Source organism: Rhopalosiphum maidis, chromosome 1 (genome assembly GCF_003676215.2).
Source record: "Rhopalosiphum maidis isolate BTI-1 chromosome 1, ASM367621v3, whole genome shotgun sequence".
In the NCBI taxonomy this organism is placed as follows: Eukaryota; Metazoa; Arthropoda; class Insecta; order Hemiptera; family Aphididae; genus Rhopalosiphum; species Rhopalosiphum maidis.
The window spans coordinates 8,204,186-8,228,744 of NC_040877.1; the positions used below are offsets into that span (position 1 = coordinate 8,204,186).

The 24,559-nt window shown below is 31.3% G+C and overlaps 1 protein-coding gene across 3 annotated transcripts in view; it reads right to left on the reverse strand.

The window, feature by feature from the left end:
- Positions 1–24,559, reverse strand: part of LOC113550536 (nucleolysin TIAR-like) — a 323,070-nt gene that overhangs the window by 11,230 nt on the left and 287,281 nt on the right. The window lies entirely within an intron of this gene.

Below are 24,559 nucleotides of genomic sequence, written 5' to 3' on the forward strand. Positions count from 1 at the left end.
ACGCACACACATTTGGACGTGTGTACGATTTTCTTTCTTTTTTTCAATTTTTATCTTTTGTACGTTTGCCAGAGATGATCTCGAAAATAAAAACGTTGATGATAAATTAATTGATTTTTCATGTTTATTTTTGTTGCCTTTCGTGAGCTAGCACGATCCGACATGACGCAGTGATCACGTACAACAATATTACAACAATATTTCCGAAAAAACAATCAATTTGCATGAATACAAATTTAAAAAAATAGAAAAAGATAAATTCGAACGTCATAAATATATATAACATTGGTTTAAGTTTACGGCAACCTGTGTCTAGATGAAACAGATATAAAAGAAAAATAATAATACAATGATGTGGTATAGGTACGTCACGTCACGCTCGTGGGAAAACGGCTCGAGGGAAAGCAAGACAGTCTCCAGGGAAATTTTGAATTAATTCGAATGCATTATTCATATGCCCGCAGCGAACACGGGCATTGGCGGTATTATGATAAATTCCGTTGCTAATTTAATGCGTTTTAGATGCATTACATATTGATGCTGTTTTTAATACGATTCCGTCAGCGATATTGATATTTTTATATATACCTAACCGAAATCCGACAACCAAATGAGAGCATATAATAAGTGTATACATACCTACACCACTACTGTACAGAATTATTAAGCGCTACACATTGACACGTCTTCACACGCGTCGATGAGTTATTACACGGTTTCCACCGAGGGTGTTGAGGATAGACGGAAGGATCGGCGATGAAAAACTTTGAAAATATATGGTTTAGCAAACTTCGTTTCAACACCGATTTAACACGACTAGAACGCGCGTCGTACAATTTGATTGCCATATATAGTTATATTACACTGAATTTTCTCAACGGAGTGTTTATAATGTTATTGAACGAGTTTCATCATACGCCAGCAAAATTTATATTATAAATTGCACCACCAGAGTGTATTGTCATCATAACGTAACCACCGCGTAGTGGACCTATTATATTATTGTTTTATATTGTGTGGATTTTTGTGTTGCCGTCAACTTTGCATGTAGTTTTAGATTTATTTGAAAATTTTATTTCATTATTCTACTATGAAATGGTTAAAATAAATTCTAAATTTGAATGGAAAAATAAAATAATGTACTATACTTTTGAATGTTTAAAAAGTATCGAATATCATGTATTTGTGGAGGTTGTATAATGTATTATTACACTAATAAAAATCAAGCAAGCCTTTATAATATAAGGTACTTTATTCAAGAAAATTATAATATTACGATATTATATCGAGCGCGACCAAAACTGTATAATTTAGTACCCACGATAAACGATCGATATTATATAAATAACATTATGTAGCAGGTACCAAATAACAGTCATATTTTAAGCTATTGCTACTCGGACGGCTTGATTAAACGAAAATTAGTTTGTTATAATACAATATTATTATTGCAATCATTTCTTCGTCGTGTTCAGCAAGTAAGTAATACAGACAACGTGGGCGGACGTACCGTGTATATAATACCGTTGTCGAACTGGGCGTGTATACTGGGCTTTGTTCATGAATAATTGAACTTTGGAACAAATTATACCGGACTGCATCAAGATAATATAAAAGTTGGATTTTGTTTACATTTTCGAGAATAAAAATAAAGGTTCAATTTACATATTATGGGTGTAATACTTTTTTTTACCCTATCGGTACACACCCGCCGTCGCTGCTGTGCGCGGGCAAAGGATATAATGACCGCTGTTGCAGGAGTATAATATAATATAGAACGTTTGGGTTAAATAAGATTTTCCTTTTACTGCGCTCACAGTACACGTTGCATGCGGATATTTAAATCGTAACATCCCGATAATAATCCCCGTTAAATTTATTATAGTTAGATAGTTTAAAAAAAAAAACATTTTTAATTCACATTATGCACGTAAATAAGAATCATGGTAAGTTTAAATCGCACATACCCATGTACGTTGATTTTTTACCATTATATATTATTAAAATAACAAAATAGTAGGCATCTACTATTATTGGTACCAATAATAACGGTGGCATTTAATTTGTCCTAAAAAAATAACTCGACAACTACCGCACGTGTATAAATTGGTAATTAATATTATTTCCGATTTTAAATATTTTAAAATTTCCGATTAATCGGTATAGGTACTATTGACGAAATGTCATTAATCAAAAACACCATGCTATACCAGTCCTACCCCCTCCAGCCAATCACCGATGTCGGTGTATACAGCCAGTCCGGTGGGCGTTTAATTATCAGTGTACGTTTTTGAAATATTGTTACTTAACAAAGTCTCATCAATCTAATTAACGCACTGTTGTACCTTTCCCAAAATTAATCCATTAAATTGGGGTAGTACCGGGATACGTGCATATATACCTGGCATGATACGAGTTGAATGATCGAAATATTTTGCGACTGCACGCGGGTCGCTGGAGCATCTGCAGCGATATAATATTATTATCCAAGACAGCTAGAAGGCTATGACTATATAATCTTATTATGATATAAGATGGAGCATCTCGCCATAGACACGAACTAATCAAAAATTTTTTGGACGAAAAAAATGTGATCACTATATTAGGGCCCGTTCCCTCTATCTCTTTATTTATCGAAATCAAAATGTTTATGTTTTAGAATTTAATATATTTTTAGGTATGTAAATAAATTACTGCGGTTTTTTTTTTTAAAATAAAATTAAGAAAGCATCCATAGACCCATAGTTGACCGAAATAATATTTTTTTTACCCACCTTATGAAACGTATGCAATATTAACATGTAGATGAAAAACAGATGGGATTACTTACTGAATACGCAATGTAAGTATTCGCAAATATTAGAATACACTGTTGGATAATAAATTATAAATATCATAAATCTATTATGGTTTTATAACTTAAATACAGTGTTACAAAATCATGTATTTAAAACCGTTTATTACTTAATTTATTTTATAAATTGCAGACAATTTTGGAAAATGTAGTACCTACCTACTTGGCGAGAATTTATTTTCGAGTACAGAGATTGGTTGCGAAATTATTTGGTTATTTTCATGAATTAATTTTGTTAATTAATAAATTGAAATAAAATTTATGATTTTATAGAATTATATAGGGTATAAGTGCCAATTTCGATTTGAGTTACTTCAATTATTTTGGTTTACATAGGTTATTTCAGTTACGTTCCATTATTATGATTACGTTAGGTTACGGTTATTATAATTCTTCTATAATATCTTATTATTTGCAGTGTATAACCTGACATTACTATTTTTTTTTTAAATTTACTTCTTTCCTCAAAAATTACCCCTTATTTATAGGTATTTAGGCCAAATCCATGTACGCACATAACATATAGAATGATAACAAACGAAATATCATATGGAAAATACCACAAGCATCTATAGGTAACTTTAAATTTGGTTACACCAGGAAAATATTATACCTGTTATCATATTTTGTAACATACAACCACAAAATATACACTAGATTCCACATGGAAATCGATTGATCAATACAGTAAGATGATGATGATCGTGTACAGTTAACACGAATATAAACATTGACAAATTATAAACGTAAAACACGCTGCATTATAATATGTATTGTAATGCAACAACACTATATTGTCGTTTTAGAAACGTGTTAATCGGATTCGTAAAAGATTTTCTTGTTGTTATATTTTATTCACCGTAATCAGTCACGATCATAATCCAAATAAACGTAAACGTACTGATGCAAATTTATATTCATTGGTATTAGTTAGGCGACATTTTTTTTTTTTTTTTTTTATATAATATGTGATATTTTTAGCGATTCCATTAAAAAGGATTGACACAATAATACGAGTATGTATATTGTGATGTGTGTATTGAAATGTTTTAAGCAAGATTAAAACTTCATCATGGATAACAGGTTCCCGTTAAAACACCTTTTTGTGCGTGTTTGCATTGTATATTTAGTATATAATGTAGGTACTTCAAATTGAATATATATAAACAGTGATTTTGTATCCGTCGAAGACGTACGGTATTACTTTCTGCTAGTGTTACCTATATTTATTATATATGTATATATATATACATACATTTTTTGCTTGTCATTACGTACGTACATATTATAATATCCGCATACTGAGTGATTCGAGTAGTGGAGGCAGGATGTGATTAAATAAAATGAACGATAAACGTCCGGAAAATCCAAATCCCCGGGGATAACGGTTTTCATTGATCCGAAAAATATGCCGCTGAAAAACATTTATTTCAAAAAGTGAGTGGCGTTCGTCCAGACGGCGTGGATTTAAGCCACTTTCAGGGCTCACTGGTCGAAATAATCCAATCGGCGTAAGTCTCCAAAGCGTCGTAAGCGTCTCGTTTTATTGGGTCGATCCCCCCCGTTCTCAACTCTCCTCATCATCAACTATTGTTTTGACATCTCCGAATATGATATTTTGTTAAAATTCCACAACAAGACCGTACCGTGGCAGACTTTAGTTTGTATATGCACGCAGTAATCGATACTGTGAGCAAGCAAACTACATAATATAGGTACATGGGCACATGGCTGCGTGTTTGTTATTAGTTTTGGGCGAGTGATGGTAACAAGTGAGTAGTGAGGTGTGCAGAGGGGAGGCAGTATGAAAAATCGTGTTTATGGCGACCAATAAACGGTGAATGACGATAATATTATAATAATAATATGCTGTAAATTGATATTTTTTCTATTTCCATAAAAGTTTTATATTCCTATTTCTTCGACGACGACAAGAAATGCGCACACGACAATAATTTAATTTCCACGTCAAACGGGGCATATCGGAATCGTATATTGTATATGAAATGTTTTTAAATATCTTTAGAAAGCCTGTCGTGGTATATTGCGTACCGCATACCTACCTAACCTAACCTACATATAATATATGGGACGATCGGAGCAGCTATATTATAATAATATATTGGAATAGGTATTTGAACAGTACATATTCATATCGAAACGCGTATACACTATAAATATTATATTATATGCGTAAAAAACAACCGTACTTATTCTTGTAAGATGTTGTTCGTTATTCACAGAGCCATACGACTATTGGAGCGGAAAAAAAACATATGCATAATATACTATACATAGTATAATACAAACACAATTGTATTATTTGTGACGGATTTGTCAATAATTCCATGCAATATCAAATTTCGAACCAATACTGTAGGTATGTACCTATATGCACGTGTATTTGTATCGATAGCATTCGTGTTCGAATCGTCACGGTTTTCATACATTAAATACTTTTAACACGAATAATACGAAACGCATTTCATTAAAATATTAATGTTGCACACGAAAATATAATGTGATCAGAATTCAATTTACCTGAGTGCTCGAAGCCGTCAAGTGGCGTACAAAAATAAAAATCAAACAATTATTATTATTTCGATAACTCGCGTCACGCGAAGTATACCTGTAATAGGTTAAGAGAAACGTGATTTTAATAGATCTACTGGACTACGTTAGAGATAATAATAATAATAATAATATAGGTATGTAAGTATAACTATAAAATATCGAGCGGACGGCGTTTGAAAGAAAAGAAAAAGTAATTAAGAAAAATATAACTTTCAGGCTTCATCATCGTAAATATATATGTCTGTGCACATTCCGCCAACAAATTGATATTTTATATATAGACGTCAGGTGTATATTGTATGTACAAAACAGGTGGTATACAGCACATATTTCAAGAGAGAGAGAGAGAGAGAGAGAGAGAGAGGTGATTCATTGGCGGTTGGCTATAACCGTAGATCCAATAGCTACACTTAACGCTAAATTATAGCGTACATTTTCGTATAATATAATCCGTCGGAACACACGCTCATTGGTCGTGGGCAAACAAAATATATTATAATAATACAGTCTATAACCACGTACAAAATACGATAATTCACGAGATACGTCATTATATTATTTTGTGCGCGATCGAAACTCGCCACGTTAATTCGTCTGCATACACTGGCTTGACGTCGTATTATAATAATACTCTATGTACGAGTTATACGCGTATATTACACAACAGTTGAGCTATACTAATTTAATATTTAGAACGTTAGCGTCCACACACACACACACAAGCGCGTGACACACGGACGAACGGAAACAATATAACAACAAGATATGGCGATTGTTTCACACAATTCATAATATTATAGGTAAAAGCACTCAATATAGTAGTCTATTATCACGATTATTACATGTCATATATCGATTGGCGTTGTCTGACGACGGCCACTTAATGCGTCAAGCAATACTCTGGTATTGCGAATGATTGCAGAATCGATTATAAATAATAAACATCAATAACAGTCGTAGAACTATTGACAATAATTTTAATTGTCCTGTAGATGGCTGACAATCGACGAGCCAAGTATACCTTGATACCTATATTGTTATTCGTTTGCTACGTTATATTTTTAATATATCGATTGTCAAGCATGTCATATACATAAAATATCGAGCGTGTGTAATGTGGTCCGCTCTGTGTATTTTAATGTGTGGTGTGTGTGTTACACGTAGTATAATATAATAATAATATTAATAATATATATTTATCATAAAATTATATTCGACGTCGTGGGTGGTCACATGCGCGTTTCGTTTTTATAATTCTGATAAAAGGAATCACCGTTTATTATTAAAGGTGTAATTATATAGTCGAAAATCGAATAATATAGAGCACTATATATCGTAGAGTTGGTTACTCATATTCGCTGTATTATTCGTCTTACAATATTATGAGACAGCACACATGAGTTTGACGGAATTGGCATGCCATTATAATATACTTTTATATACTTCGTACTTTGCTTTACTGAATTTTCCGATTTATATCTCGATGCGAACGAGTCTGTATATATGTAATACACCGCCAAAAAACGACGATATTTAAATAAGTTTTCGCTGCCAGCATTTTGCACCCGAATTGTTTATTCGGGTTTCGGGTATTCAATGTATTTGGGTGTTCAATAACACGAATAAAAAAAAATGTTTTCTAATAGTCATTATGTTTTGGGTTAATATGAGTGTTGATAGTAGAGCAGAAAAAAATTGATTTGAAATATTTGTATGGATATATAAATATGAATATTAGTGTTAACAAGAAAATGTTGGAATAATATTTCTGCTCATATATCCTAACTAATGATTAATGAAGTATAGATATACACCATTTATCGACAGCATATTGTATTATTAAATCGTTATAAAAAATATCTGGCCTTTCCTCGAAAACGGTTATGAGATTTTTCGCTTGCATCAGTGCTGTAAATATTACAGTCAGTGTTGCATTCGTATGACCTTTTCGTGTGTGGGAAACGCTATTGCAATAGATATTCATATAATATAATAATAAATGTATATACGCGCATATAATATCGTATTATATACGCTACCGTCGCCGCACGCACCGATCCAGTAACCGTCCGGGAAGCCAATGGACTCGCGTGTAAATAAATCTTCGGAGGATAAAAAATTTGAATTTCAAAACGTCGGCGAACGATGACTGAGTGCCCTGTAATGTATCGTGCACGGTGGAAAGGCGTATTTTACAATAGAGTTTTACACTCGAATGCGCAGTTTGCCGTTCTCTCCGCTTGCCTACCCCGCGGCCTTTATATAGTGCATCGAAATAAATTTATTTTTTTCCCTCAGTACGTTTCCACTATACATGGTCGGCGCAAGGAGGAAGAATAAAATATATAGAGAAACGTACTCGTATACGCGCGCGTATCGCCAGGAATTTATGATAACCGTGCAGGCGCGCAGGAGAATCCAAATGACCGATTGCAAGAGAAAACGCACCACCGGGTGAAACAAAGGGGCTACGGAAAAAAATCGAAACGATATGAAGCTTCCTCATGCAGTATAAAAAATATATTATTATAACGATCGAATTCGTTGAACTGAATATACATAATATTATACATTATATATATATAATAATAATAAAATAAGTACCTACCTATACGCGTGTACACAAGGTTTCTGATGTCGGCTTAGCAACACCTTATCACCTCATTTGTCGAGTTCCAAATCTACTTATTACGGATACGTGTATTGATGATGTATACAATATGACTACGTCGTTAAAACACACGACGACGATATTGTTCGAACTTTTTTTGTGTTTATTAATTATATTATAATATATAAATATTACGCAGTAAACGAAGTTATATCGAAATATATTTGTGCTGTGCAAATGGTCGGCATTGCGTATATAAACGACGTCTGCAGCCCCTCCCTAGCAATTTTCGTAATGTGAATCATTTTTGCGAAGTCCCTCCCCTTCCCCCCCGTAATAATTAATCTTCAGAAATTTGTATGAATTTTTAAAGTAACTCCATCACGTATATTCTTCACAAAATTATTGGGTATTCTCATTTCAACGGATACCATCAGTAACTTCAATATTTATAGTGGCATTAAGACCCTCCAAAGTAACGAAACAAAATAGCAAAGGTAATTACGACCATTTACAAGTTTATAAATACGAGGGAAAAAAATCGGAATTCTTTCCTAGTGCTGCTCGCGCTTTACCCCTAACAACCTCGGACGTAATCACGGTTTGGTTTCGGTAATTTAATTTTTCCTTATTTATTCAAATCACAGGTAGAGAAAAACACACTACTTATCTTTGATAATTATCATGATAAAATTGCATGTACCCGTGACAAAATGCCGTAAAATAATATACGAAATGCAAAATAAATTTGTGATCTGATTACACGGTATTGCATAAAATAAATTTTTAATTAGACCTTGTGTTCAACCACTTGGTTATAAAACGCAAAACGTATTTATAATACACGGTTAACGTACCCGTTCTACATACGGTGTATAAAATTAAAAAAAAACTCAACAGAGTAAGACTATAATAATAATAATAATGATAATAATTTTTTTTTACAGGGGGTTTTGATGTATCTACCTGATTATAAATCGGAATATTTGTTCGAAAACAATATTTTATTTTAGATTATACAATGTAATAAAAAAAGAGACGAAAATGAATAAAACATTTAGAGGAAAGTCTGCACAAATAAATATATATGTATATAGTAAATATACATACGATATCAACGAATGGAGGGTAAAAAAAACGGTTTTCTGTTTGAACAATTTTTAAACCAAAATTCGATCAACTTTATAGACACTTCAACAACAGACATAAAATTATGTTATTAAAATTAAGACGATTCAACAACTATTTAACAGTCAGTGAAGCTTTCCCGAAATGAGTATTCATAACACGTAGAATAAGTTTGAGAAACGGTCGGCAAACGCTATGAAATTAAACATTTTCAATACATAATAATAATAATAATAATAATATCATCCGACGTTGTAGAATGCGTACAGATAATATAAATAATATTATACTGGTGTATCGCAGCTATTATATCATACAACGATGAAATATACGTTTCGTTCGAGTTATTTCGAATCTCAACGGCGTCAAATCGTCATATTAATTTCTTGGCCTCGTTTACTCATTTTGCGCCACGCCGAGCGATAACTGTGTAAAATAATTTAAGGCGTTAAAAAAAAAAAAAAATACGCATAACATCAAAATATAATATCAACTAATAATATATCGTCTAAAAAGCAAGTCGTGTGCAATATTTCCGGTAAATTAGCTCGCGCGTGTGTTCGTAGAAAATTGGATTAAATGTTTAACGTTATATTTTATGCCCGTTATACACAGATAATACGACTTTGATTGATTGCCATTTTATAAGCGTAAATATAAAATGTTGCATATGTTTGATTTAATACTATACCGGCAAATTATTATATATGTTATATATTATTTGTTTGTTTATTTTAATTATTTTTTTTTTTTTTTTTTTACAAAAACAGTTAGAACAAAAACAAAATCACTCTCGCCGGTATTTGCCTTACGTGACTTGTTGAAAGTCAAAACGGTTTTATTCTCGCAGACAACGATATTAGTGAATACAGCGTGTTGGCATTCACATATTATTATTTTTTTAATCATTTAATTTATATAGGTATAACTCGCACAGTCTATTCAATTTATTTTTTTGATGTTCGTTACGATGAAACATTATTTATTAATTTCTATTTTACGCAGATATTCTATTATTCCTAGCAATAATAAAGTCCTTTGAATGGCCGTATAAAAATATATAATTTTATAATGTATATGTGCAAAGTACAAGTTGAAAGGGGGTATGTTATTATAATATTGTTTACGTGTATGCATACTAGTGTGACGTAGAGGTATAGACACTTGACCTGCAGTGTTTTTAAATGATTTCGTTTTGCGAGTATAATAATACATAATATTATCATGAACAGTATAATAAATGGTATAGTTTGTCGTCTATATGTTTTCTTATTGTATTTATATCGCATCATCGTCGAAATTAACTGAAATTATACAAAAACGGATTACGTACAACGATAAAAAAAAAAAAAAAAAAACACGTTAACATTTGAGGTATACGCGCATCAAAATATTACAACACAATAATAATATAGGTAATGTAACACAACCGGAAATGTATTAATCGTGGTGGCAGCGACGGCGACGGCGACGACAATGATATAATAATAAATAATACATTTACGCTGAAAGATAGTATAATATATAGTCGGATATCGGACTCGGAGACGATTCGTGACCGCGTATTTAATGACGTGCAAGAGTACTCAGATATTGTATAATATTATATTTATATAAACATAATATAGCTCGATGAATGAATAGTAATAATATTCGTATATGTATTGTTATACACGCGTTGTTTAACCGTCTATAAAAACTCAGTCTCGAGGTTGGCGGTGAGTCTTCCCTGTCACGCTCTAATCCATCGTCCTCGCCACGGGCCCCGACCCTAAGCCACGCATATAATTTGGGCTTAGACTCTGGCCCGCAAATGGAGAAACACTGTTTTTTCCCTAAGGGAAACGTTTCGGCGGCGCGTTTTGTCGACGACGACGACGACGACGACGCCGAGTGGAGCGCACACACTGCCATCCATCTCCTCTCGAAGGCGGCTATATATTTATATATACACGTCGCATATAAAATTAGTACTACTATTACTTTGATAAGATATTATAATAAAATATGACCGCGGTTTGAATAAGACACTTCTTTTCCCCCAACCGAGGTTCAGGTATATTACAACCATAATATAATAATATGAACTCGCTATAGTATATAAATTGAATTGCGGATTGGGCCTGTGACGAGAGCATATATATATTACTGGCATGCGAGACGTGCGTCCCTGGACTCAGCCCCACCACGTGTATAACGCGCGTAATAATATATTAGTCTCTATCCGACCCCGAGCGCAATAGGTATGTATTACGATATTCGTGAATATATTTGTGTGTATACACGCCGCCGACAGGCGTGCACGACCGACGAAAACTTTTATAATATAAATATATATATATATATATATATATATATGTATCATTTTCGCGTACGGAATATTATATTATTGGAGTATAACGTTGTTTTTTCGTTTTTGTTTTTTGTGTGAAAGGATAAACGAAAATACGATATAATACCGTCTACATATACGTGCCCGCTCTATAGTACGTATTATGCGTTTTTCCACCCCATTTTTTTTATCCTTTTTTTCGGATTCGCACGCTATATGGATTTAAACCCCCACCCCCCACCTTTCCAAGCGAACCCATCACACCCTAACACCCACTACTAGCTCGCAATTCAGTGGTAGCGATGGTAATAGTAGTATTCGTACATGCAGAGATGGTGGCAAGGGTTGTAGGGTGGAGGGTTAGTAGGCCAGCCACATATATATTATACACAGCGCGAAGGGAAAAAAACGCATTATTGTAACACTATAATTAACCAGACGAATTAATATGCATGGAAATGGAAAACAGTTTTTTTTATTTCCCTCCGCTAATTTCCTTCAAAGTTTAAACGTTAATACGAAATAAACTCAGTGCCGTGCCCTGAAAACGCACCACAGCAAGAAACACACGTCATTAATATTTGGTTTTAAATATATATTTTTTTTTTAATTTCATATTTTTTTTTGCTCAACTCCGTAATTACGAACGCAAAACGTATGCGTTTGACGCCATGATATTATTATACCTGTTCAAATGTACCGGACAACTGTTGTTCCCCTACTCGTGTTAAATATATTGACCGCTACAAGCCCCAGTGATATTATTTAAACATAATATATAATCTACATCTATATATTAAATCATCATTAAACTTCATGAGCCAATTGTTTAAATTTACTATTTTTATAAAATATGCTGTAGTCATACGCCTACAGAATTAAGTTTTAGTAATTGAACAATTTGTCAATAAAACATGAATAAATATTTTAACCGTTTAGCTATTATTATTGGTAGTATTACAGAATTATAGTCATTCTGTTAAAATATGCAAAAAATAAATGATGGGTTTACAGTAGAATGAAACGCTACTTATGAATCAAAATAATAATTATTACTTTCTCAAAACAACGCGATTGATTGAGTGATTTTTCACATTTGTAATGGTAGATCGTGTAAAAAGCTGAGACTATAATATTGTGTATACATTTATATAATATATCGGTGGTATAGGTCGTGTAGTTTTTTTTATCTATTAAATTCACTTTTTGCTTATGAAAAAGATTCCATTAAAGTTAAAACATTGAATAATATATAAAAACAGCGTAAACATTAAACAAACATTTTCTGAATATTATTACAAGCAACGCGAACACAATATTATTGCAAAAGGTTTATAGTTGCACGCGTGTAAACCATAGAGCCGTCACCGAGTGATGTTTAACGGCAAAACCAAAAAGAGACGGTCGTCTAAATGATTATAAATACCTAAAGAGAGAGAGAGAGAGAGAGAGAGAGAGAGAGAGAGAGAGAGAGAGAGAGAGAGAGAGAGAGAGAGAGAGCGAGAGACAGGCAGACAGACAGAGAGCGGAGAGGTGTGGGAGTTGTGAGAGAAAGAGTAGAAAGCGAGAGAGCGAGAAAGAAAAAAAATATCGCGTGACATTTTATCAGTATTAAATTTCACGAGGTCATTTTCACCCGGAGAAATAAAAACACAAACGTCGACGATGACATCGGAGGAGTGTAATCTACTTTATTACCACGCCAAAACCACCACTACTAGCTATATACGGTGTGGCTTAATCTAAATTTGTTGTTTACAGCAAGTAAATGCTTTATTTGTTAGTGTGTTAATGAAATAAGTGCAGATTCGCAGATAGAAGATGCGTTCGGATCGGCTAATGACCGACTCGTAACCGTTCAATCCAACACTATGTGTACAAACTATCATTTAGAATAATGACGTTTTACCTAATACTCTCTGAATGGAAAAACACATTTTTGTCGAACAACCGTTGTATATTAAGATTAACAACGACTTTGAATGGACAATCTTGAACCGGACAAAAATAAACATCATAAAACGAATACACAATTAATTATATATTATTATTCTAGCGTTAGATTTCAGACGAGATATATCGTTAAAATATTACGTGTTTGTCGTGCGGCGACTGCAAGTCGAACTTATATAAATTGCAATTATTATTATTATTATTATTGTTATTATTACTATATTATTATCATCACTGCCAGCCGTCGGGGGGTCATTGTCTCGTAAAACATTATTAATAACGAATTAGCGCTTTTATCAAGATTAACAGTATACATCTCTTCACATTGTGTATTGCGCATTAATAATAATTAACCATTAATAAATCGGGCGCGATTAATATTAAATGACAATTACCACGATTCGGTTGGTGGTTGCGTATATTATACAATAACATACATAATACACATATATATACAAATAAAATATACAAGATGAATGACTTTTTAACCGCGCGTATCTGAGGTTACATCTAACTAGGTAGTGGTGATACTGCATATTTTAGTTGGAATTTAAATAATTATTACTATTGCGCCATCGATATGGTGAGTATAGACAATAACGCGGTAGCGAGAAATAATATTTCTCGTAAACTTCGGAGTACTTGTACATTTTTTTGTTATTACAATAAATTATGTATGTACCATATTATTATTATGATGTAATTTATATTATTAATTTTACATTTTTCCATCGTTCCATTTTTGAGCGCCACGAGACTATTTTTCCGTCAAAAGATTGAATCGGAACATTGTTCGAATAATTCAATAGACTACGTTAGTTCTTTGGAGTCAATTGGAAAATTTTGGAGAGTAAATAATAAAAATTGCTTCATATACACACATTCACCGATCTAATAATGGAATTTGACATCTATATTAAATTGTTGTAAAACAAAATTATTTATGTTTAATTATAACTGTATTATTTGCTTCATAACAATATCATTATACGTAAGATTTAAGATTTAGGATTTATTGCACTAAAAATGTTCGAAATATTCAATTTAAATTATTAAAAAACGCTTTAAAATATAAAACCATAGTAAACAATGTTTGTTAAAATTTAAAAATGCCTCATTTATTCGAAATGTTTGTGATACATAACGCTGTACGCAAAAAATTGTAATAAAATGCGTGTTATTTTACCAGTGTACAAAATAAATTTATATTTCATCTAGAGTATTATATTAATATCACGAAAAAAAACATGCAAATGTAAGAAGTCCGAACTTTAATTATAAACGTATTTATTATTTACTATTGTGCTGTGTAAACTGTGCGTGATTCATAAACTATGTGCTATAGGACATAAACGATTATTATTTTGATGAAATAATTAAACTATGTCCTTCACTTGACATCAAGACACACAGCCCATCACGAGAGCGCGTGACGTATCAGTTTTATTTCTCGATTGCCCGTACGAATCGTATCGTAGGTAATCGCAACCAATTAACTAGATTGCTGCAAAAAGGGCGAGTCGGACCGACACAGAGCAAACGGCCTCCACCCCATCCAAGTGTGGGTTAAAGGCGCATCCTCGAGCTGCCGCTATCCAACTCAAGTCCCTCCCCCCATAACTGAGTTGTGGTATATTAGAAATGTAAATATTAGGCAGAGCAATCACAAACCGTATACATAAATGTGTATGTGTATATAATATATAGTCACGAGCAGTCAGTCGCTCAGAGGTGACGTGATGGCTGCGTAAAGGACGGCGGACGAAGGGACATTTGCAGTGAAAATAACAAGCGACAACAATACGCGCGCTGGCTATGTTTGCTTTTTGACCGAGTACCCCCGTCAACCTCTCCTCCAGGAACGTTGATGAAAGCGCAGATTATATTATTGTTATTATTATTTGAGAAGTAAAATTCACCTACCGCACCGTACACAGGAGCGTATAGCTCGTGACGTATAATTATTATTAAAAATAATAAAAATGTTCACAAGCTACGTGTGTCACTGTTGGCGGAGGGGTGACGGCCGAGCGTATAATATTAAATATTATTATATTATCATACCCACATGCCTCACTAAACTGTGCTCCATCACGAGATCGAATCAAACGTTTTTTCTTTCGAGATTGTTGTCACTCCACCGCCGCTCCCGCCATCATAAGTACGCGTTTGGTGTATATTATTATACAAAGAAAAAACTCTGAAAGTTTATTTTTTTTTTTACGCACGATGGACAGGATCCATGTTTAAGTAATTGCGGTGATGGATGTACGATTGTTCGTTATGATAACTGCATGATGGATCGGTGGTTAAGCTCGTGTAACGTTTGGGCGACGAGAAAGTGGTACGGTAGTGGTGGCAGCGGTTCGGCGGTGATTGGTGGGGTAAGAAACTGTATAATACAGTGGAGTGGGGTGAATTTGGCAAAAACATATGGAACATAAATTCGAAACGGCAGACAGACATTTTAGGCGCCAACGTTTCGGGTCGAGATTAAACGTTTGTTTTATTTATTTATTTTTATATCCCCCAAAACAAATTTCGGCGAATAAACTCTCATGATATTCACCCCAGTGACGTGACGTATATATTATAGCCTATTACACAGTATACACATCATTGTTCGACCTTATTGGTGTTTTTTTTTCCTCAGCAGAACATAATATTGTACAGTTGAAGACATAATTCAACCTAGCACATCTGTCTGGTTTTTTTTTTTTTTACCATTAATTTTGTTCTAATACATTTACAATCGTACCTATATCGCGTTTTTATATAATACTACTACGTTAAATTAAACGCCTCTATCTATCTGTATATTAACGCATCTATCTATCTGTTGATTGCAGTTTTTTATTATTAAATATCATATCAAACGATGAAAAAACGTCATGATTAAATTATAATTGTGCACTTATTTATTTATATGTATGTACAAAAAATCGTTTGTTTAAATTAGTGCTTTTTAATCTCAAACATTGAATAATACGTATTTGTATTGTTTGTGGACTAAATAATTAATTAAAATGGTAACTGTAAAATGAAATTTAAACTTACACTTTGAACCTTTACTTTGAACAAGATAATTATCTGTTTTCCAAGTAAACTTTATATTGTTTCAAAAATATTTTCGTCGAACTAAGAATACATTTTTAACGCTTTATTTTATTTTTTACTCATTTTACAAGCAACCGAAAATTTGTTACAGAGTACCTACCAGTTGTTAAACTATTAAAGGCACAGAATATTTAAATTAAATTATCTTTAAACATGAAACTAGGTCGAGAGAAAAATTGACGAAAAATTATCAAATGTACCTAATATATTATTATATTATCAGCGAGAACAACAAAGCAGTGACTTATTTTAATGTCACTTTGTGCACCACAGTCGCATCGGGAGGTTCTCTGAAACACCGAAACCCTTTTCTGGTCTCGTAGGTCATAACAAACACAACTTTCCACTTTGAAATATAATATCATACTAAAATGATAGCCGGACAAATGTTAATTCAGAAAACTCTGAAGCCTTTGGTAGTTCAGCCTCAAAAGACGATTTAAATATTCATTGCATTTTTATTGATTTGACAAATAGTTTTAAAAATAATAATGCGTTTGAAAAGATCACACAAAAATATGGAGAAAAATAAACATTGATAAATTGAAAATACAAGAAAAAACCATAACCAAGTATTTTTATTGAGTTCTGTTATTTTAAATGTATATATTTTTTGAAGATTAATATAACATAGTATAAAGTAAAGCACATGACATGACGTATTGAAATATTAAATATACTTTTAATGGTGAAAGAGAGGGAGTAAATTAAATATCTTGAAGCTTTACTTCAAATTTCGATGGTAAGTAAATATATTTCATCAATTTTAGATCGTATTATAAGAATTGTTGTCATAAACAAAATCTAATTTACTCTTAAGAATATATATGTTTTTCAATTCGATTAAACATAATATGTTAAAGTATGTACAATTTAACTACTTATAAATCTATTTTAGTATAAATAAAATGTTACAATTGAAATATACAATTATATTAGGTACGTGCAACGTGCAACGTGCTCATTAAAAGTAATCTAACAAGTGAATGAATCATTATATATTTCACTGATAAAATAAAATAAAAGTTACAATAATAAAGTTGTGTGTATTAATAAACTTCCTAAACATAAATTAAATTATTTTCATTTCTTTAACGACGTCACATATAGTTTAGATAATAAACTACCCAACACCAAATCTTTAGAACATTGAGAAATATTTCAATAACTGTTAATGAAAAATGAAAATTGATAGTTTTAAATAAACGTGAATCATCAAACGTATTATAAGATTTTTGAAAAGGCACATATGATATAATTAAAAAAATTAATAAAAATAATATTAATTTATTATTTTTTTGTAAAACGATAAAATATGACAGACAAAAATAATATTTTAAATATTGTTACATATTATTATTTAATCATTTTCTATACTTTACTAACAGCATCGACCAAAATGGCTATACGTGCTTGTACAATAGGTATGTATGTGAGTTCAAACAAACGATATTTTTACTTTTTGTTATATACAATATATTATATAAATTATATGTTGCTCCCCCACCAGTGACATTGCCATTATTTAATTTGCTTGTCTTTACCCCGAACCTTTTCGTTCCGAAAAATCAAGAATAACTTAGCCACAATTAGCCAAGGAAACCGGATACGGAATTTCCGAAGGTAAAAAAAAATGCTAAAAAATATAGGGGAAAAATAATGAGTCATTTATCATATACATAAAAAAAAAACTACGGGAAAATGAGTGGGATTTATAAATATATTTACACGTCAATTCGCATTCGCGTGTCTAACCTTATTTGTCCCACGCACACATATATTTTCTAACCCTACTCCCCTACACAGTTTTCTGATTATAATAGACTTACAAAAGACACCGGGAGTTACAGGGGTGAACTTCGTTTAAACTTATGATATATACTTAAACCAGACTTACCTCCGCGACCCAGACGACTACTCGTATCGTCACATTGTCTGATGTACTTTAATTTCATAAAATATTAGCGTTTTGTATCATTAAATGAATCATTAAATCATAAAATGTAACATTTATTTTCTTTCCAAATTCCGAAACCGTTGTCACGTACAATTTAAATATATTCGTGAGTTGAGAGAATAATAATATAATAATATAATTAATGTGTACGTTTTTTTTTTTTTTTATAGTTATTTAATCTAAATAATGGTTTAAAACCAATAATTTATGGTAAAAATACGTTAGAAATTTGATAATAGCTATTCTTACAATAATAATATTATTATACTATATACATTGAATAAAAATATTAGGTTTTATGTATTAGTGTAATGCATGAACACTAACCCCAAGTATAGTTTTACATTTTCAAATAAATAACAGAATAATTAAACAGAAGGAAAGTCATGTTATGATAAACATATATATATAATATTTTTAATATATATATATATATATATTGTAATATAATAATATATACGTACAAAAACATAATGTACCGAATTTATACATTAATTATACAGTATGTTTCAGAATGACGTAACTAGCAATGTTATTTTAGGTTAGAGAAGGGATATTTTATGTACTTTTAAAAATATGCATACATATTTTCCGTGTCTATAATACTACACTATATTTTAATTATATTCGCTTCTATTAATTAAAAGATATTCCCTTTTCTCCTCAAATTCGATCATAAATTAAACTTTTCATTATATTTCAACATTATTAGAAACATTTTAAAAACAACCATATTTTGCAGAGATAATTTAACAAATTCGGATATTAAAACACTACAATTATGTATTCGAGCTTATATTTTACAAAATCAAATGCGTGTAGATATTTTAATACTGTATAGGTACTGCACAATAGGCAACTACGTAGAATTTGGGGCGAACGTGGACGTATGCCATATCGAACAAAAAGTAGGCAACCAAACGCGAAGTTGGTTACGTCATTTTGAAACATATAACCTATATATACTTAAAAACAGAGTGTAGACAGGTAATGTACGCAAATGTGTGTTTTTATTACCTATGCACAGAAATATAGATTCTTTAGTAAAAGCGGTGGACGAAAACACAACACGCAAGAAAAACAAAAATGTGGATTAAATTATTTTTCCATATGATTCGTGCTTATATTTTGCCAGTCTGGTGGAACCGTGGCTAGTGGTTAAAGTTTTATTTCGTTTACAAAAATATACAGGTCGTGAACTGAATTGAAACAAGTCATTACTACATTTCGAAATTAATTCGGAATATAAATAATACAGGCGGGGAAAGAACTACTACAACAACGGTAACATTAAATTGAATGAAAACAAAAATATAATTTCGGTTCAGATTACCTTTGCAATATGTTCCCTATCAGATGGGAGATATATTGTTTAAAAACTAATTTCCCGCAAATATTGCGGGGGCTGAAAATATATTGTGTTGTTTTTGTTACCTACTGTTATTCCATTTTCCTCGCGAAACCCTCCACAAGCGAATACAGCTTTTCGAACAATCGCTGGAACACACGTTGAATCAACAGTTACACCCGTGGGCTATGATTGTCGTAGTACGACAACGAAGAAGTAAAATGTCTGAGCAAGCGGAATGGAAAATACGGGAAAAATAAAATGTATACAAGATGTTATTATTTTTATTTTCCGGTACCTCTATTCGTGAAATATCCTCTAAAAATAAACAAAACCGATAATATTGCCGTGACATTTGGAATTAAAAAGAAAAACATGTAAATCGTTTCAAAAAAAAAAAATTGAAATACCTAAATATAGAGAGAGAAGTCTTGGAGAATAAAATAAAACAGTTCCAAACATGTGTTGTTATCAAAACTGTCACTGTGGGTTTTTCAGATGAATTTTAGAACCCCGAGGCTTTGAAGCCAGCAACGTATTTAAAGGAGGTTGGGGAAATAGATAGCCATTGATTTTTTTTTTTTTTTACAAAATATTTTGCGTTTCAATAAAATATTAACTGTTCATAGATGAATAACGAATAATGATAAATAACAATAACAAATAACTTTCAAATGCTTAGTGTTGATTCGGAATTGAATAAATATGGAATATTCTATACATGTAGAGTTATATAATTATATATATATTATGAACAAAAAAATCGTCAATAATTATTATAAATAATAAATTAATAACTAGTAACTTTATCTAAAGCTATGATTTCTTACTAGAAAAAATAGATCAAATTGGTTGGCCATATGATATTATTGTGTCACCTTAATCTCAAATGTATACTGCAGATAAAGTTATTGATGAGTTAGATGAGTTAAGTTTAAAAATTAAAAAAAATGGAATACTGTTTAGTAAGCTATGAAGAATATACACCTTCAGCTCAAACATACACATACACGTACTCACAAATGCATAAACTAATACTAAAATTCATCACTGCTTGGAATAAAGTATTTTATTATAACCTGTATGGCTTATCTATACCCGTTAATTATCGCAGACGTATTATATTTAGTATACAATGGTAAATGGTCACAATCTCATATTAAATAGGTACGTCAACGTCACCATTTTTATAACATGAATAAATTACAATGTAAAAATATTTATTTTTACATTGAATTCATCTAACTATACTGATATTATAATGTGTTATACTTGTATGCATGCGGACAATATAAATAGCGCGTGTCGTCGTGATGGCTGCAGTTGCAGCGAAACGACCGGCGCATAGTGTTAAGGAAAAAGTGTCAAGTACATTCACGTAATTAAAATAAAAATAGTATATGTGTTTATAAAAATGTACTCTCTATGAAAAAAAGTACTGGTAATTTTAAAAGTCTTTTAAATAGTAAAATTATTTTTTTCACGCCAAATACGTACTCAATTGGTTAAAAAATTTTCTCAATTTATTAAAATTAAAATCGTTGTTATACCACATTTTTCCATTTAATATGTTGTATAGTGATTAAAACTCACATTTTAATCGAGTATATAATTATATTTCCCCGTGAAAGACAATTAATGGCGATGTGCACGTTAAAAAGAGCAAACAAGATGTACAAATTTAATTCCATCTACCACTGACGAGTTTTAATATAATATGAGTATATATTTTTATTTGACCCGTTTTAACGTGCGGCTAATATATACAATCTAATGTAATATAATATGCAAATCCTTATGAAATATTTATCATCCTTGCATATATGTGTATAATTTTCGTTAAAGAAGACTTTTAATGTCATAAAAAAAATGCATAACACTATTATTCTGAGGTTCTTATTCATACTTTTGAAGAATTTTATTAGAAAATAGAAAACAATGTATAAACAGCGCGTAAACATTTTTTTGTTTTGAAAAAAAAAAATATTTAAATAAATTGTTGTTTTATAATTTAATTATAGGTGAACCTATGCATTACACATTACTCATGTATTATTTAAACTCTGCTTTATTTGCAGTAGTTCATAACAATTAAATCGATTTTTAGAATAATAACAGACATATTTTAATGATATAATTTAAAAAATAACGATTTATTAAATTATATAAAATGTTAGAAAAATGCATTTAGACCAATAATTACGTAGTTGAATCAACACTACTAATATGTGAATGAATGTGTATGCGCAAGATGTACCCCAATAGTGTAAAGTCCGCTTTTAGTAACAGCTTCAGTACTCGCGCCCGCGGTTGTATGTCCGTTGTTAACCTGTTTAATATGGTACCTAATAATAATAATAATAATAATTATTATTATTATTATTATTATTTTACCCGCGTTATGGACGTCCGCCATAGCCATTTGAATCAATTATTCAAATGCTCTTCGAGTCTCGACTAATTAATATACACGGCCCGCCAACGCCGTTGTTATTGTTATAATATTACGATAACCGTCGGTTAAGAATTAACCGGATTTCGACCGTTTTCTGTAGATTTTCGCTATGAGCGGCGGTGGCGCATTATAGCTGTTACATTATATTTTACCGATTTGTCCCCGGGTAACCTTAGTCTATTAATACATATATACGTTTTTAAAATTGTAAAACCGCTTTCAGCCACTGAATTATGTGTACAAATAAAATTTTTAAATACTGTTATAATATGATTTTCACGATAAATCGTACAAATACCATATTATTCTAACTCCTAAACCGCTGACAACAGAGTGATCGATTATGTTGATTCAATGGTGAAATTAATGTGGTATTTATTTTTATTATTTAATGGTAAGAACATTTTTTATATTTATTTGTGTGACTTTAGATTTTTGAAAACTTTTATGCATAAAAATCGAATTTTGAACGAGTATAATTAATTAGTTATGCGTGTTAAAAGTTTAGACGATCTAAATATAATATACACATTTTGTGGGGTATCCCCCCCATGCCACTCCGTTCTAAACTTTAAATACTTTTAATTTATAACTAATTAATTACTCATTCGCAATTTAATTTTTATACTCGTATACCGAAATTCTCGGAACTATATACTGCTTCGTGTATAAAATACAAAATGAATGTTGTCATTCAGAAAATTAAAAACTCAAACAATTACAATGATAAAAAAAAATATTAACAACTACGCATATTTTTTGCCTTAATGAAGTTTTATAGTTCATTCAAACGACGTAAAAAAATATTTTTGTAAACTTTAATACTTTTTGATGTAATAACTGCTTACTGCATAACGGTATAATAGTCGTCATTGTAGTTATATGTTGCTTTTAAATATAGTACTTAACTATTAAAATTAAAATAACCTTATTATATGCTATTAGGAGGTAATTGCTGATTTTATATCACCTAAAATTAGAATTCTTAAAAAAAAAAGACGGTATATTTTGTAATCGTTTTTCTAATACTACTTATGAATAGAAAACAATATTAGTAGGAATTTCATGAGTAACTTCAAAGAAGTGTTTTTGGGAATAAAATTTTAGTTATTCTACTAGATCTATAAGTAACTAGAGCACTGAGGTCAAAAATAAAATGATAATACTTATAATATATTATTATCGTATAAATTGCACACGACGAGACGTAATACGTGCGGGTCGTCGTATTTTTTTGAAGTACGTCCTCCAATTGTAACAACACTCGTGAGTGCACGAAGATGGATAAGGTGGAGGATGACGACAACAACGACAGAACGTTTATGTCGTCATGTATAAAATGCAAACAAACGGTACAAAATATATTGTGAATTGTGTGCATATTGTATTGCACGCGGAAAATCATTAAAAATGTTTTTTTTTTTTTAAATAACATTTTAACATGTTAATTAACTACGATCTTAACACCATTTGTTTGATAGTTACTCGTAAACAATTTACAGCAATATAGATTATTTAGCTTGATATTTTTCCAAATCATATATCTTCGTAGAGAAATTAAACTGATTTTTAAATACATGCACCTATACCTTACTAATAAATGGATTTGATATGCTTGATATTTGTTTTCTGATGACCGTTTATTTTCTCGGCCAGACAATATCTACAATGTAAACGATTTGGCCACTTACACTAATATACCGCGTATCATTAAATTAATTTATCCATATAATTTGTTTAAATAGGTACGCGAGAAAAAACATTTTTGTTATTTAAACCCTAATAATGATTTCTGAAAAAAAAAAACCCAAAAATCCTATTCGATGTAATTTCATTAATCTATCTATAAAATAACAATATATTTTATCACTGTAAACTCGTACTGAACATATTACGTGTTTGAATATGAGTCGGGTCCAAGCAATTCGATATGATGTTGTAAAATCATATTAAACAAAATATAAAAGACGTTGTTCATGCCAAAACCGTGGAGTTTTAAGGAGAAACGTTCCCATCAAAGTCGGGCCGTCTAAACGAAAACGAAACAGAATATTTTACACGAGTTTGATTTAATTTCAATGGGATCTGACAGCGCTCATGTGCCGTTTGAATTTCAACACAAATACGTTGCAGTAATGTAGCCTGAAGAGTATTCACATATTATTATATATTATGTGTACACAGCCCGCCGGCGTGGCAGCCGTGAATCGCCTTGGGATATCTGACACAT